At 49.9% G+C, this 15296-nt stretch overlaps 1 protein-coding gene across 4 annotated transcripts in view; it reads left to right on the top strand.

The window, feature by feature from the left end:
• Positions 1-15296, top strand: part of LOC144111184 (uncharacterized) — a 214711-nt gene that overhangs the window by 75566 nt on the left and 123849 nt on the right. The window contains exon 2 of one of the 4 annotated variants that reach the window (XM_077644358.1): positions 10584-10646. The exons of 2 other annotated variants lie outside the window; for them this stretch is intronic. The gene's annotated coding sequence lies outside the window, so the exon portion shown is untranslated. Of the gene's footprint in view, positions 1-10583; positions 10671-15296 lie in introns of all 4 variants that reach the window. One more of the 4 variants, XM_077644360.1, reaches the window with a different exon arrangement.

Raw genomic sequence — 15296 nt, forward strand, 5'->3', positions numbered from 1 at the left:
GTGCGGTCGCCACTGCCGGTTTAGCAGCTGCTGACCCCAGGGTAGGCACGGTGGATGTCCAGGGTGGACGGAGCTAAGGCTAAGAATTTGCAAAGTACGAGAAACGGGCCGAGCTCCTTCCTCATTGACCTCGTTGACCCAGCCGTCGTTCCTTACAGCTAGAGTTCTTTTGGAAAGATTCGTTTAGTGGCGGGTCAAGTTTGTTGTTGTTGCCTGTCTAGTGCTTTCGCAACGTTCACACAGTGATAAAATTTATGATTTTCCTTTTTTTAGTAGAGTGCACTGACAACGAGAGCTGCGTATGTTTTTATTGATTTTAAAATACTGCTGAGTCGCTTTACTCCAAAGAGGAGTCATGCGACTCCGAGCAGGAATATATGAGTGCATGGACGAAGCAACTTTTTTCCAGCAGCCGAATTGGCGGCCTTTATCGCGGACGTCACGTGAAGACTAGCGCCTGTTCACGCATCACACACATGTGCAGTCTTGGTCAAAAGTCTTAAGGCCAAAGGCTTTTTGCTTCAGCCGGATAACAGAGCCATTACGGCACTACTAAAGTCCCAATGACCTTGAAATGCCAGCAGAGGTTTCTTCTTGCGGTAGAGAAGCTTCCTGCTTGATTTGTGTTTTGAATGATCCGCTACACGGAGCATTCTAGGAACATTCATTTCGCTGCAGCTGAAAGCTGTGGCCTTAATTAAGGCTTCTGACCAAGACTGTACCTCCCGCGTCGTTTCTCAGCGGTAATGGCGATCCAGCAGGCGTTGTAATAGTATCGTGAATGAGTGCTTCCAACGGTGTACCTTCCGAGCCAGCACGTAAACGTTCCGTGTAAACTGTAAGTGGAAGACATAGTCGAGGGACACTCCCACGCAAGATCGCAGAAGAGACTGCGATGCTTTCTCCAGTGGAAGTCTCCTGCAGAAAACGGAAGGTAATGCAGTCATCGTTGCGTTAAGCGTTCCGTTGGGCCGGTACACACCGGCGTAGCCGCCACAAGAACAACACCCCCCTGCAGTCCCCTCTCGCCCCTCACTCTTCTCTTTTGTCACCTGTCACTGCGTTTCCTGCTGACAAGCGGGCGAGAAGGAAGGAGGAGGAGGGAGAGAGGAGCGCGCTAGCCGGACGTCTTGGTCGTCATCGCCCTAAGCGTTGTCGCGCATTGAATCGGGGACACCCAGGCACACGCGTACGAGAGCGCTGCTCGCGGTGTGCAGGGCAGGCAGGCAGCTACACGGCGTAATGAGGTGGCGTGGCGAAGGGGCGAGGGAGGTGCGACAGGGGGCTCCGCGTGTGTGCGTGGACGTGTTGTTGTATGGGCACCCAGTGGGTGGGAAGGGGCGGGGCAAACACAAGAGACAAAAGAACGCCGTTTGTGTTTTTGTGGCCTCCCGCGTTGCTGCTGCCGCCACCGTTGCAGCGGACAACAAAAGGGCTGCCGAAGCCGGCGCTGCGGTATATCCGGAGTGCAGTCCCCGTGTGTGTGTGCGTACTTCGGCACCATTGTTCAATGCTGCGAGGCGTTCGCTAGCTTAGGATGGTGTGCAAGGCTTTGCACACTCTGTGGCCCAAAACGCATCCGGAGCGTTAGCGAGAGGGTTGTCGTAGAGCATTTAATCGGTAGGTTTTCATTGCGTTTAATGACGATTATTGGCATTCGCGGATTCTTCGTCCGTGGGGTACGTGTACTCGTGAATAGTCTTGTATTGTCTTTTTTCCTGAAGCGCTTCTCTCCACGAATACGTTTTTAGCGTTGGTTGTCTGGGAACGAGGGCGTAGATACTGGTGCAGTTGGGGACAAAAGTCAGTGGACCGCGTGCTCGGTAAGCGAAGCTTGGGGCTAATAACAGAGCAGTGTGCTTCGTCTATGGAGCACGCGGTCGAGGCACTCTTGTCCTTGACTGCAAGTTTTCTTCTTTCTTTTTGTGCCAGTTAAGGAGCTAGTCAGTTACATCAGGTAGCGCTTGTTGGGCACAGTGATGTGAAAAAAAATCGTGATCCGTCGCGGTGGCTCAGTGGTTATGGCGCTTGTCTGATGACCCTAAAGATGCGTGTTCGATCCCGGCCGCGGGGGTCGCATTTGGATGTAAGTGAAATTCTCGAGGCCCCTGTACTATGCGGTGTCAGTGCATGTTAAAGAACCCCAGGTGGTCGAAATTTCCGGAGCCCTTCACTACGGCGTCCCTCATAGCCTGAGACGCTTTGGGACGTTAAACTCTACTAAACCAAACAAAAATCGTGAAATTCTTAGTAGGCATGTCGCTTTTCGGTAGAAAGAAAATGAAAGACTCGATTCGTCTTTAAATCTGCGATTGCAAGCAAAAGTTGTTGAGTTATCGGGGCGACTGATGTGTCAGAATGCGAGCCTTCGGCATCACCCCGTTCACCGTCACCTATACAGCGTATTTCCTTCCGTCCCTTGAGTACCGCGTGCCGGTAAGGAAGCCGCCAGCTGTGCGATTCCATTTTCTCCTCAAGCGCCTGCATCTTACGTGACTTTATGCAGAGTCCTCGACAACCGTCGCACCACTTACAATGTAGCCTCTCTTCCGCGTGCTCTGCCAGCATCCGTGCACTTTCTCCCTGACATACGCGAGCTCGAGCTGTCTGTCACACTTCGGTGACCCGATCGCACTGCGACTTCGCCGTGGCAGTGCTTTTAGCTACCGAGTCGAATTGCCAGGCAGCGGGGCGGCGGGATTGCATTTATAAACATGCGCCTCGCGCGTTTTTGTAATGTATACGTAACTTCGCATGATTTCTCGCTGCTTTTCATTCCGGGAACTGAGGGCGGGAAGTTGTATGCAAGAGAAGGGGGTAGGAGAGGGTAGGGGGGGGTTGCCAACCGGACGGCATTCTTGGCTCCTCCGCTGCAGATGCAGCGTTCTGCATCACTTACGATCGTTCCGCACTGGCGCGCACCCCGCCTGAATCTTATTCGCATCTCGCCCGTCTCTGCTCTCTCTCTCTCTCTGATATACGTCGGAACTCAGGTGATGTTGTTTGTCTTGCCTCGGAAAAGTCAATGGACGCGCCTACCCTTTCCCCTTCTAGCTTCCCGCCTTTCTCGCCCCCTCCGTCCAGTACTCTTCTTAACCTTGCGGAAATGTGCAGGCCTGTGGGCTCTCCAAATTAGTTTGCTAATATCGTTTACGACCTGTTTTCGGGCGCAGAATTCTAAGGTGGAGAGTGTTTCATAATTATCTGGCCCTCGCATCAAGCAGCGGTAACCACCGGTTACCGGACTTCATCGGACGCAAATTTTATTTATTTAGAAGAATACTGCCAGCCTGAGTGCAAGGCCTTAAACAGGAGTAGGCGTACATTACATACATAGCATCAATAACATTTTATGCATGGGATTAAAGCAAATCACCTAAGACAAACCAGCAGATACTAGCGAGCTGTAAATGAATTGTAACGCAAAAACATACTGCAGGACAAGGGAAAAAACATGATAAATCGGTATAATGGCAATTCAACTTGACTCCACAGTCTGAACCAGAAAAATAAAGGCAAGCAACCACATGGTAAACACACTTCGACAGCGCGCGAGAGAATAATGATACATTTGCACATTGCACAACATCAGCAGATCAAGCATTGCACTGGCGAGCCGTTCTTAGAAAGAACAATTCTTTAAAAATATTAGTCTTGCAGGTATATTCTTTAACTTTGCAGGAATATTCTTTAACTTTTTTTAAATATTTCGTCTTGGTACTGGTCTCTGGAGCCCCGGACTATATCCGCCGTAGTATTCCTGTCTCTGTGCGTTCGAGGCGGAACTCCTTTTTTCCGCGACTCGTGGCACCATCTGGCGTGCAGTATAGATTGCGTGCGACATGTAGACGAGCGAAGGGGAAGCGAATGTCGCCCAAGAAGCAGTGCAAGTAACCGCGTCGTTAAGTTAACCACGCTCGCTTTTCTTTTGCGCTTCTGCAGCGTGTAATTGCGGGAACAGTTCTTTCCCATTGCGTTCCCTTGGCGATGTGCCTTGCTAATTAAATCGGGGCCATCACGCTCTGTGTACGCCAGGCTTGAGGAGGACGGTTGGATGGGTAACCTGTCCTGCTTTTCCTTTGCTTTTGCGATATACGCTGTGGCGTGATAATGTATTATGTGGTTCCCTCCGTTTAATATTGCGCTGTGCAAACCGAGGAGATTCAATTAGGGACCATAAGGGGGATTGATAAGCGCTATGACCACTCATAATTCGATACTGCGTGGGGTTCCTTCCTTTGTCTACTCTTTTTGTTCCTGCAACGACTCGCGCTGATATAAGAAAGTGGTGTGCTGTGTATTTTTAAAACGCTGGGGCGTTTCTGTGTTTTCTGGCGTTGTTGGGTGTTTCAAAATTGAATGAAGACGCGCCCTTTATAACGTCACTTTGGATTAAGGCAGTACCGTCAGACAATAATTTCGGGCTTAGCGTTTTTACAAGAATGCATTCCATAAAGATGATGTCACTGGCTGCTTTTAATTTTTGTTTTTGACAGTGTTTGTGGAGAACTTTTCTGTCTTACTTGGACTCCGCAGTGTTTGCGAATTATCAATGAAATAAATAAGAAAAAAGTCACCGAATTTTCATTCTCCTCGAAGAGTTGACATAGCTGTACGTCTTTGGGCGAAATTTCATACACTCCATAGACAGTCCATACAGATTTTGTATACAGTTTACATAAGTTCATATGCAGTCCATATACAGTCTATACACAGTACATACACATGCCGTAGGCAGTGCGTAGACACATGCCGTAGACATTGTGTCGGCAGGCCGTAGACAGTGCGTTGACACGTTGTAGACTGTCCATATATTCTGTGAAAGGGCTCTCTATGAACTAACCACAACCTATTCACTGACAGTTTTGTTGGTCTTTGTCCAGGTTTGAGCAGCATTTAAGGGCGGTGTTTAAAAAAGGCACTTTCCACAGCTATGTATTTTCGCGTGGAACGGCCTGATTAAGCGATATTCCACGGCTTGTACAGATGGCTCTCTGAAAACACTTAACCCTTCACGCACTCATTTCTACCTGTGTTTCACACATGGGGGCCCTGTATAGCGGGCACAGCTGGTTTTCATTTTATTCGGTCGTTGCTTTCCTCGTTTGTGGCGGGATAACTGCGCTGCGTGCAATCCAGCTGCATCCGCGTTGTACAAAGTGTTACAAGGTGTCGCACTGTCGCCCGTTGCGTCATCTCGTGAATGCGGAAACTCGGCAGCTTTGAAAGTCGGGAAGCCTACATGCGCTAAGCGTTGCCGTTTTTTGATTGTTTATCTTTGTTTTACGGCCGTATTCATGAGGTTGTTTCCCATAAACGCGGGAAAGTTTTTGCTGTGCATCTGGCGGAATAGGCGTAATTGTGCTCTTCAGTACTTTTCATGTGCGGAAAGTTGTGTAAGCTTCAAAGGTCGCTATATTCAGCCGTATGCGTTTGCTTCCAATAATATGTTAACGCATGTCACCAGCGAGCATGTTGCACTGTCTTAATGTCAGGATAACCACCTGGATATACCATGGGTGTCAAGGCATGGCTAGCGCTCGAATGACTTGTTGAGAAAACGCTGTGTTAGTTTTTCTATTGCCACAGCTCTTAAGGAGCCGAACATTTCCGTTATCGGAGTGTTTTAGACCCATGCGGATTAGTTGTTGGCTTTGCTAGGAATTACTTTAGTTTATTTTCTAAACATGAGCTTTGGAGATCCGTTGGCGCTCTTAGGAGACCCTGCTACCCTTCATCGCTTTGCCTAACGAATCGCTACATGTCTGAGGTATGGGAGTGGTTGAAGAACAAACGCTGCGAGTTCGCATGTGCGCACAGTGCCCAAATCGCTTACTAAAACTCACTCTTCACACCCTTCTGGGCAGTTGGAAGGGTGCAATATACACTCAGCGTTGCAAGTAAATAACTAATTAAAAACAAAAGAAGAAATATTGCTGAATAAGTCGACACAAAAATAACAAACTTTATCACAGGGCTTTCTTTCTGGAACTTGTATTACCTTAACTTCCTTTCTACAGTCCTCGCTCGGTTTTAGTCCGCCGGGTTGAATTTATGCGGTTAAAATTTTTTCCTGAATTTTCCCCCGCCAGCACATAGAATCGCATTAGACTTTTCACGTTATATGGGCGATATCGAAAAAAATAAATAAAACGCTGTAAAGTCCGCAGCTACATGTAATCCGCGGAGCCCGAAATTTTAACCTTTAAGAATGTATAGCCCGCGGTTTACATACCGGGTTTTACGATACTTTTGTAGACCTTGCTTTAGGAGTTTGAGCATATTGGCTCATAAATTACGTGCGTCTGTGATAACTGGAACATACGTTCCGTTGAAGTGAACAAGCAGTTGGACTAGAGTACAACAGTCACAGATTCCTATTTGTGGCGGATTTAAAGTCTGTATGTGTAGCGAAAATTTTCAGCCTCAACCTTAGCCGATGGTTGCCCTCGCAACGACCTGCCGAACGGGTTCCATGCATGCACGCCAGTCGGTCGGCGCAGGCAGTCTATACATTTCGTATCGCATTAAGACAGGCTCTTCGAAGACGGCCACATTCATTATAGGAAGGAATCGGCGCCTTCGTCTTCGCGTGCGAGGATTATTTCCTGTCGCGTCGCACCGAGAGACCCCAGGACTCCCGCGGGTGAGGGATACGAAAGGAAGCCACAAAAAAAAAAAACGGAAAACAGAAAACAAAAAGTGCACGCGAAGGAACAGCCACGCCGCCATTGGAAAGTGGCGAAACCCTGCGCATCCACCAGCACCGCCACATCGCATCTTAGCACCCGGCGACCTTACGGCACGGACTCTACGGCCGGCAAAAAAAAAAAAAGAAGATATATGTAAAAACTGGGGGAAAAGGATGTAAAAGTTATAAAGAAATCAAGTGGAGAAAAGTCGAGCGAAACAGATAACACGTCGGAAGGAGGACATTGCATGGGAAATTGAAATAAAAAGAGAAGAGGCAGGAATCCGGGCTTCCTCTTTCTGCGGGAGCATGTACTAAACTGGCGACGCGATAAGCAGGCTTGCTTCTGGTATCGCGCCACCAGTGCTGCGCTGGCGTCGGTGGCAGCCGGTTTTTATTTTTTATTTTGTCGTCGCGGCGACCACTGCGGCGACGTCGTCTTGCGTATGCGTGTAACGCCGCCGCCAGCAGCGCCTCCGCCGTAGACGGGAAGCCATGCGGCCCAGTCGCCGATATGGATCTGCAATGCTGACGCGTCCGCTGGCGCCGGTTGTTCCCTGGCCGACCGACCGACCTGTGGCGGCGGCGGCGACCGGGCGCGTGTGTCCTCGACGGTCGGTCATCAGCGATCACCCACCGCGCCGTGGAGAAGCGCGTTTTGGGTGCGCAATACCGCGTTGACGCGTGTATAACAGCCACGCGAACCTTGAGTAACCCTTCCGTACCTTGCCCTCGCAGTTTAGTGAGCGACAGGTGTTTTGTTAAAGGAAAGCTTAGTAGTGATCTGGTGACTGAGTACAGTGGGAAGGAAAGGCAGATAAGAGAGGAGGGCGAATGACGATGACCTGACATGCCAAGCGGAAGCCCGACAGGCACGGACAGACTGTACCGGGAGCTTTCCTTTGTATGGCGAAGGATTACAATTGATATGTCTTTTAAGCGGGAAGCTGCCTGAGCTCAACACTATAGCGGTGTATAGCGTTATGTTATATATTCGCCGCGGTGTGTAGCGGCCCTGCACTAGCTATAGCTAGTGCAGGGCCGCTACAAGCAGTTGCAGAACATTCGGGATTTTCACTACGCTCGTCGCTGATAGCGTGCGCAAGGTAGCACGCAAAGATTTGTATACTTTGCCGGCGCAATTTCAGATTTTTTTTTCCGGTAAACTAAATCACTCGGAGTTTTGGCAACCATAGCACGAAGTTAAAATATTTATAGTTGGTGCTTGTCACTGAGACCGCAGGCGTCACCGTGTTCCCTGATGGACAGAGGAACTAAAGTCTTCTTTTTCCGAGGATAATATTCTCACTCAACAATTTGCATTATTCGTTAAAGGTAGTATTGAACGGTTTTCTCGCAGAAAAGCGTGCAATGGCACACAGAATTATTTCAGCGGGTGCTGTCCATGATATAGGCGGCCTTCGATGATGGGCACCCTTCGATGATGGGCACCCTTCGATAGTGGGCACCCTTCGATGGTGGGCACCCTTCCATGATGTGCGCCCTTAGATGATGGGCCCCCCTTGGTGGTTGGTACCCCTTCATGGCGGGCACCTCTTGATGGAGGGCACCCTCCGTATGCCTTTTATGGATCAGGTCTTCCTGCGGAGAAATTTTCCGACGGAGAATGAACGCGAATTTTTGACTGCGACAAATGACGACTGTGGTGATGAGGGCGTTTGCCCCGGGGAAAGTCAAATATACTGGCATGTTCGCAAAAAAAAAAAAAAATAAGTAACGCCTCTTAAGTCTGCGTTATGGCGGTATTCCTGGTCGGGACAGCAAGGCGGCCAGATGATCGCCCCTTTCCAAAGCGCGCACGCGTCTTTAATCGCCTCTGCTGCGCTAACCGGGTCACACGCAGCTCTGCCCTTCCTCGGCCGGCTCGTCAGAGGCCGCTCTCTGCTTGCGACGTTTTCGAGGCAAATGCGCCGCCGAGAGTTCCTCGGTTCACGATCGCTGCTCTCTGGCCGCTTCCTCCCGGGTCCTTGGGCTCTGCTCGAAAGAAGCGCTTTTCATTTGCGATGCTACGCACGCTTTTCACCCGTCGCTCTTGGGCTGCTTACGCTCTCTTTCATTTTCCGTCTTTCCACTTCTTAGTTTTTCATTTCTGACCTGCACTAGTTGCAAAATGGCGGACGGGAGGCATTTTACGATCGATGAGTGTAGTGCACGCACTACAGGCCCAGTCGTCTTCTATACTACCTTCACTTACAGTTCATTGATTCCCGCCATGGGACACGAGCGCGGAAAGGGAGCATGCAGTCTCATTTCTGATCATTCATTACGATCCTGACGCTCTCTCCTTGAATATAGAATTTGAATTTCATAATAGGCTGGATAGACTTCGTAAGTGTTATCGCCGGTGTGTGAGCCTGCCGTTTCATCGGCTTCCTTCAAAAGCGAAGTCAAATATGGCTCTTGTACTCGTCGTGCAGCCTCTGATGGATTGCGGTTTCGTAATTTCTTGCACGAGGGTGTCTTTGAGCACGAAAAGGCTGTGCGAGAACAGCGAGATGTGATTTATTCACATCAAAAAAAGAGGAAGAGGCGTAGAGGTCGGATCGGGCTAGCGGGCACTCTTAGTTTTTCGCCCGATTCTTTGGGTGAGGGAAACGTAAATGTAAGAATATGATGAGGAGTAAGAGAGGAAAGGGACACGTACGTACGAACAGTATATAAACTGGTACGCGCGCAGAATTTCTATGAGCGAGAAGAGCGTTTCCCGTTTCTGCTTGCGTCCTGCGAAGGTAGTTGTCGTGAATCTCGTGATTCATGTGTCGTTTGTGGCGGGAGTTGCTGCACACTACGTGGTATGCAATCGCTGCTCACTGATCTGAGAACACGGGTTCGGGTTAACAACACATGGCAGCTCTCCTCGCTCATGACTACCGGTGCACGTTTCGCGCGGCATCCTCGAAGCTACGCGACCAGTCCGGTTTCGGCGCAAGAAGGAAGCGGCACCGAGCAGCTTCGTTATTTCGCTGGGCGGACGTCGATGCAAGCAACAAACGCTGGCGCCTCGAACTTGCGGTCTCGCTCGGTTGCGTGCGTATCGGCCCTGTAAAACCGCTCTATAATTCACTCTCGGACATTACAAAGTGCCCGAACGGCGCTTGCAGGCTCTCGAGACAATGAATCTGCTGTGTGTGCGCGCGGACATGGAACGGGTTTTTGCTGACCCTCCCCTTGCACTGGCAGTGAACTTACGCGCTTGGTGACGTAACCGAAGGCGCCATTGTCTATAGGCCCCGTGGGCGTATGCGCCGAAAACAATAAGAAGTTAAGAGGCCGCTGTAGAGAGTAAAACTTTTGCGCTTTAGTCTAGCCGCGTTCGTAGCGCGCTTTCTGTTGGCCCGAAACTGCGAAAGTGTTTGCAGACGCTCTAGGAGGAGTGGCGGGCCTTTGTTCGAACGACGCTTTGCAATTATGTTGCGACATCCCAATCAAGTGGCTTCTGTAGAACCTTTCCTTTACCGTCTGTGAAATAATGGAAAACTTTTTTTTTTGCCCATCTACTCGTTTTATTCTTCTCTCACTATGACTGAAGTTCTGGAGAGGGCTCTTCGCCTATACCGTGTCTTATTGTACTGGGTCGTCAGCAGTGCGTCATGTGCACATTAATCCAATTTCCCCAAATCGCGCATATAATAACGCACGTTGCCTCAGATGTTACGACTTTGGGAGCAGTTTAACTGATAGTTGCTTACTTCTGTGTTTCAGCCTACCGCAGCTGATAGTACGAATATCTATAAGCGCTTAGTAGGAGTACGAATAGATAGATATTAGACTATGAATGTGAGGCCATTTAGTTTTCGTACCTCATACAAATTTGTCTTTGTCCATAAGTTTTTGTTCTTAAATGTGCACTGTGTATCCTATCCAATTACAGAACACCATCTTCCCCAAACATCACCACAGGTGCACACAGACGCAAGAGCGGCACAAATGACAGGCGAGCGGAACTTTTAATTCATTTGTACGCCAGTTTGTGTTTCACAATTCCTTGGTAATCGAGTAGGCCAGTCAGTTGTAGGCAGTTGTTTTGGATATTTGCATCGACCAGTTGTTTCAACTAGCTGTTTCGGCCAGGTGTTTTGACCAATTTTTAAGACAGTTGTTTTTGCGTTTTTTTTTGCAAGTTGCTTTTGGCCAGTTGCTTACACCAGTTGTTTCGACCAATTTTTCGGCCAGTTGTTTTTAAAAGTTGCTTTTGACCAGTTGCTTTGACCAGTTGCTTTGACCAGTTGCTTTTGGCCATTGCTTTCGGCCAGGTGCTTTCGGCCAGGTGCTTTCGGCCAGTTGCTTTCGGCTAGTTGCTTCTACGAGTTGCTTCGACTAGATTTTCAACCAGTTGTTGCGAGAATTTTTTTTGGCCCGTTTTTGCTAGTTCTCTTCTGCAAGTTGCTTTTGGCTGGGTGTCTTTGGCTGGTTGTTTTTGGCCAGTTGTTCTTAGCGCAACATTTAACGCATTGGCTTAGTAGCTAACCTTTACTTGCCCTCCGTCCCCTTCCTATGCAGTGCCAAACGGCGCCTTATTTATATAATCGTTGTTTATGCTTTTCCTTTCTCTTATGTCAAGTAGGTGCTCCACTCATGCGTTACAGGCTGTAGTTCTTGGCCATTTCGCGAGGCTCCTAACGCGTGCAATTTCCCGCGATACGGGTATCGCGCAACACTAATTCATTTGCCTTTCCCCTTTCCGCGCACTCGTTATCGGGTGGGAAAAACAAGCTGTACACGGGCTTATCTAAAACACTCGGAGTGGCTGCTGTGATCCCCGCATTTCGAGTTGGAGCCGCTCTGCGGGGAGCCCGTAGCGGGTCGGTTTCGGCGAAAGCAAGAAAGTCTTAAGGACGGCGCAAAACTTCGCGAACACGCCGTTGCAGCCTAGAGAAACAGCGTGCTGTCAGAAAAACGCGCGCCCATTACTCAGACCGCACTTGGGCTCTGTGTGTTTGCTTAAAAGGGTCCCTGCAAATACTCCGCCAGTGGGTTTCGCTGCTCCACGTGGAGCATGTAGAGTGTACGTGCCACCAGGGTGATTGGGGGTCCGTGGGCGGTAAAATGTTGGGAGAAGAAAGCGAAAGGCCTGGTTCGCGGCGCACGCGTACGCATCGACGAGACCGACCGGTTGCCCGTGTGCGTGTCTGTGTGTTTGCTGCCAGCTTCGTGCTTTATATTCCTCCTCGCTATTTTTTTTATTGAGGATATTCTTTTTCTTTAGTAACTCGCCGAGTGATGCTGCTGGAGGTGGCCTTTATACCGCACACTCTAGTCCCATTTTAACCTATTATTTGCTTAATGTTCAGTATCACTTAGCCTCTCCATGCATTAACAGTTCGTCGCTAGGGTTAACTATAAATTAAATTAAATTGTTTTCTTAGGAAAGGTAATGGCGCAGTAATTGTCCCGCATATCTCGGTGGACACCCAAGCTGCGCCGGTAAGGTAAGGAAAGAAGGTGCGACTGAAAGAAGAAAGGAAGAAAGAGGTGTCGTAGTGGAGGTCTCCGCAATAATTTCGACCACCTGGAGATCTTTAACGTGCACTGACATCGCACAGCACACGGGCGCCTTTTTCGTTTCGCCTCGATCGAAACGCCGCCGCCGTGGTCGGGTTCGAGCCCGGGTACTCCGGATCAGTAGCCGAGCGCCCTAACCAGTGAGCCACCGCGGCGGGTAAAAATTAACTTTGCGTAGTGCCTTTAGTACTTAGTAGAAACGAGTAATGGTACTTCTTTGAGACTCTTATGGTTATGACAACGCAGTTAGTCGCAGTTAGTCTCTAAAGGGCTTTTAGTCCTTTATACAGTATGCAGTCCCCGAGACAGAACCTGTGCGTCACCTGTGCTTATTGAAGTTCTCATCTCGGACGACCTACGTCAGCTACGCGGTGCTGCGTGCGTATTTCATCCTGGGCGAAGACGCAGCATTTCGGGCGCTCACAAGCTCGTACAAAAACGAAGAATGGACATTGTCAGGCGTTCGAGCGGACGTGTATGCGCTGACACACACGCAGCCAGAAAAAAGCGCGGGATTTTATAGTTAAGGTCAAATGTTGAGGGGAATCCCCCGAGGTGGAGTAAATTTGTAACAAGGGAGAAAATTACTCACTGGCATCCACCGAAGCGCAGCCATACGGCTACAAAGGGAAGCTATACAGCTTCCATTGAAACTTCGTAGTGAAAGAAAAATTCGCCCTGGTCTGGGGTTCGAACCCGGGACCACCGCTTCATCGGAGCAGTCGCTCTACCATCTGACCTAACCGGGACGGCTATATCATCAATAACAATGATCAATAACTCGAAGGAGGAACAGTGTTGGTCTATGGATTCTGTACAATTTGTCGATAGCTGTAGCCAGTCTGCGTGGGACTTTATTCGCAACCCAAACAAGATAGGCGTGCCTGCTTTTCCTCCAGGATATGTGTTCTCCCTTATTCGGCTCTCGCGGGGTGTGTGTTCTGCCGTGTTCTTGCGACGGCGCCGAAAGTATCGGGGCGGCTTTCGAGGGCGGCTGCCAGGCGAGACACTTGGGCGAGCGCGAGGGCGGTGTTGCTGCGACCGTGAATGTCGCGAACCGGAAAGACTTGTCGCGACCGCTCCTTCCCTTGCCTGTCTGGCCGCTTTATAGATGCGCACGTCGCGAAGCAAAAAGCAATAAGCGAAATGGCATACGCAATCCAGGACAGCGATCTTTCGCGATCAGATTAGATTGGGTTACGTGAAGTGTGGAGAATGGTTTATGCGGCATGAAGTAAACGTGGCGTGTTATGAATGGTCCTGAACAAGTGACGATGCGTCAAGTTGTAGCAGGCAACGCGCTCATCGATCAGATAACGATCGCGTTGAATATAGTCATCGCTAATCCAAATTAAATATAAATTCTTCTCCGTTCACCCAGCGCGACAAGCACAAAGACGTGCAAATGGGCTTCGTGTTCACTTGTTCTCAACTGCTTACGTGATGTTACGATACGGCGGTGGAACGGTGTGATATGGCGACTCCATTTTATTACTTCATATATTTGTAACCTGTTTCGGCCGTATGGACGTGACAACAGGAGGATCACAGCTCTGATGACAACACGAGGAACCTTGGCATTTAAAATGTTCTAAAACAAAAATGTAGGTGCCTTAACGCAACCAAGCCTGACAAGGCACATGCTCTCTGACGTCAGGCTCAGTTGCTCCAATCGTCGCGGCGTTCCTGCGGGCAGAAATGGTAGCACTCTTTTCAAAAGGAAATTTGCGAGTGTGTAACCATCTCTGCCAGAAGTAACCGGGCTGCAATGGTTTGTTCTTCGCTCGTACGGCTGAGCCCTTACTGCTTCCCTAAAGATCCCTATAGTGCTATACTGCTCCACTATAAAAATGAGAAGCAAACAATGCAACCTGGTTACTTTTGGCAAAGATCCTACGTCACTGCCCGGTGCCTCATTCATTCCGAGTTTACAGTCTAAACGGGCTATTTATATATAGCTGGTATTATTATATGGGCCTTCCTACCATCGCACTCAAAAGTGATCGAAAGCCTCAATGTAGCCCGGAGTGCGTCTCCCTTGCGCGAAGACGTTGGCGTAAGAGAGGGAGGCTGGCCGTGTCAGTCGTGTAGGCACCTTAGGCGCCAACAGTAGCCACGTGGTTCGACGAGGTGGTCTCGCAGCTCTTAAAGCCCGGGATACATGGAGCGTTTTTTGGGCGATTTTCGCCCGACGGCGCGCATTTGACGCACGGTCTCGAAAAAAACGCCCGCCGCCGCCGATCTGGCCCCGCCAGATGTTGACGCGCGGCGTCCGGAGAGACCGGAAGCGGCAGCCGGAGCAAGCCAATAGCAGCGCAGAAAGCCCGCTCTTCCGGTTTGGCCGCCTCTGCCGCCGCCGCCGCCGACATGGCCGCAATGGCCGACGAGCTCTGCTGTGTTTATTGCACGAAAATGTTGTTATCGTGAAAATAAACGCTTCACGAGACATGAAATGTCACTTTTTTTTTTGGAGAACAGGACTGAATCTGGATCGAAATGCCCGCTTTTCCTCCCTTAAGCGAAGGTACCGAAGAAAACCGCAGCCGATGGTAGCCACGGCTGAGCGGGCATCGAAAGGTACGCGACCGCATGCATTCGAGCACGCAAAAACTTGTAGATATCTATGCACGCGTGCTGCAATCAGTACAGTGGTGTCTAAATGAACAATTTCGTTATTCTGACAGAGGAGTCAGCGTCGCCGCTCTCAAAGAGCTCCTCGCTCAATGGTATTTGCCACTTGTTGATCACATTGCTTTCGCGCTGAGATACGCGGCGGCGGGCTGCCGCTTTTTCGCTCCATGTATCTCCGGCCGGGCGTCGCGCCGCCACGACGTTTTCTGCCGCGCGAACATCGTCGGAAAAAACGTCGCATGAATCCCGGGCCTTACAGGCCGTGCGGCGAGGAGTACGCAGAGAAGTGGGCGCTACGGAGGCCACGTTCCTGCTCTCAACGTCGCTTCATCAGCTCCCGGGGAAGCCGAACTGAAGGAGAAAGAAGGCAGTTCCTACAGCGAAGCAACTCGCACGTCTTTTGTCCGAGAACGCTGACCCGCTCACTTTCACCAGCGGCGTTTTCCCGCCA

The sequence above is a fragment of the Amblyomma americanum genome, chromosome 11 (genome assembly GCF_052857255.1).
Source record: "Amblyomma americanum isolate KBUSLIRL-KWMA chromosome 11, ASM5285725v1, whole genome shotgun sequence".
Classification (NCBI taxonomy): Eukaryota; Metazoa; Arthropoda; class Arachnida; order Ixodida; family Ixodidae; genus Amblyomma; species Amblyomma americanum.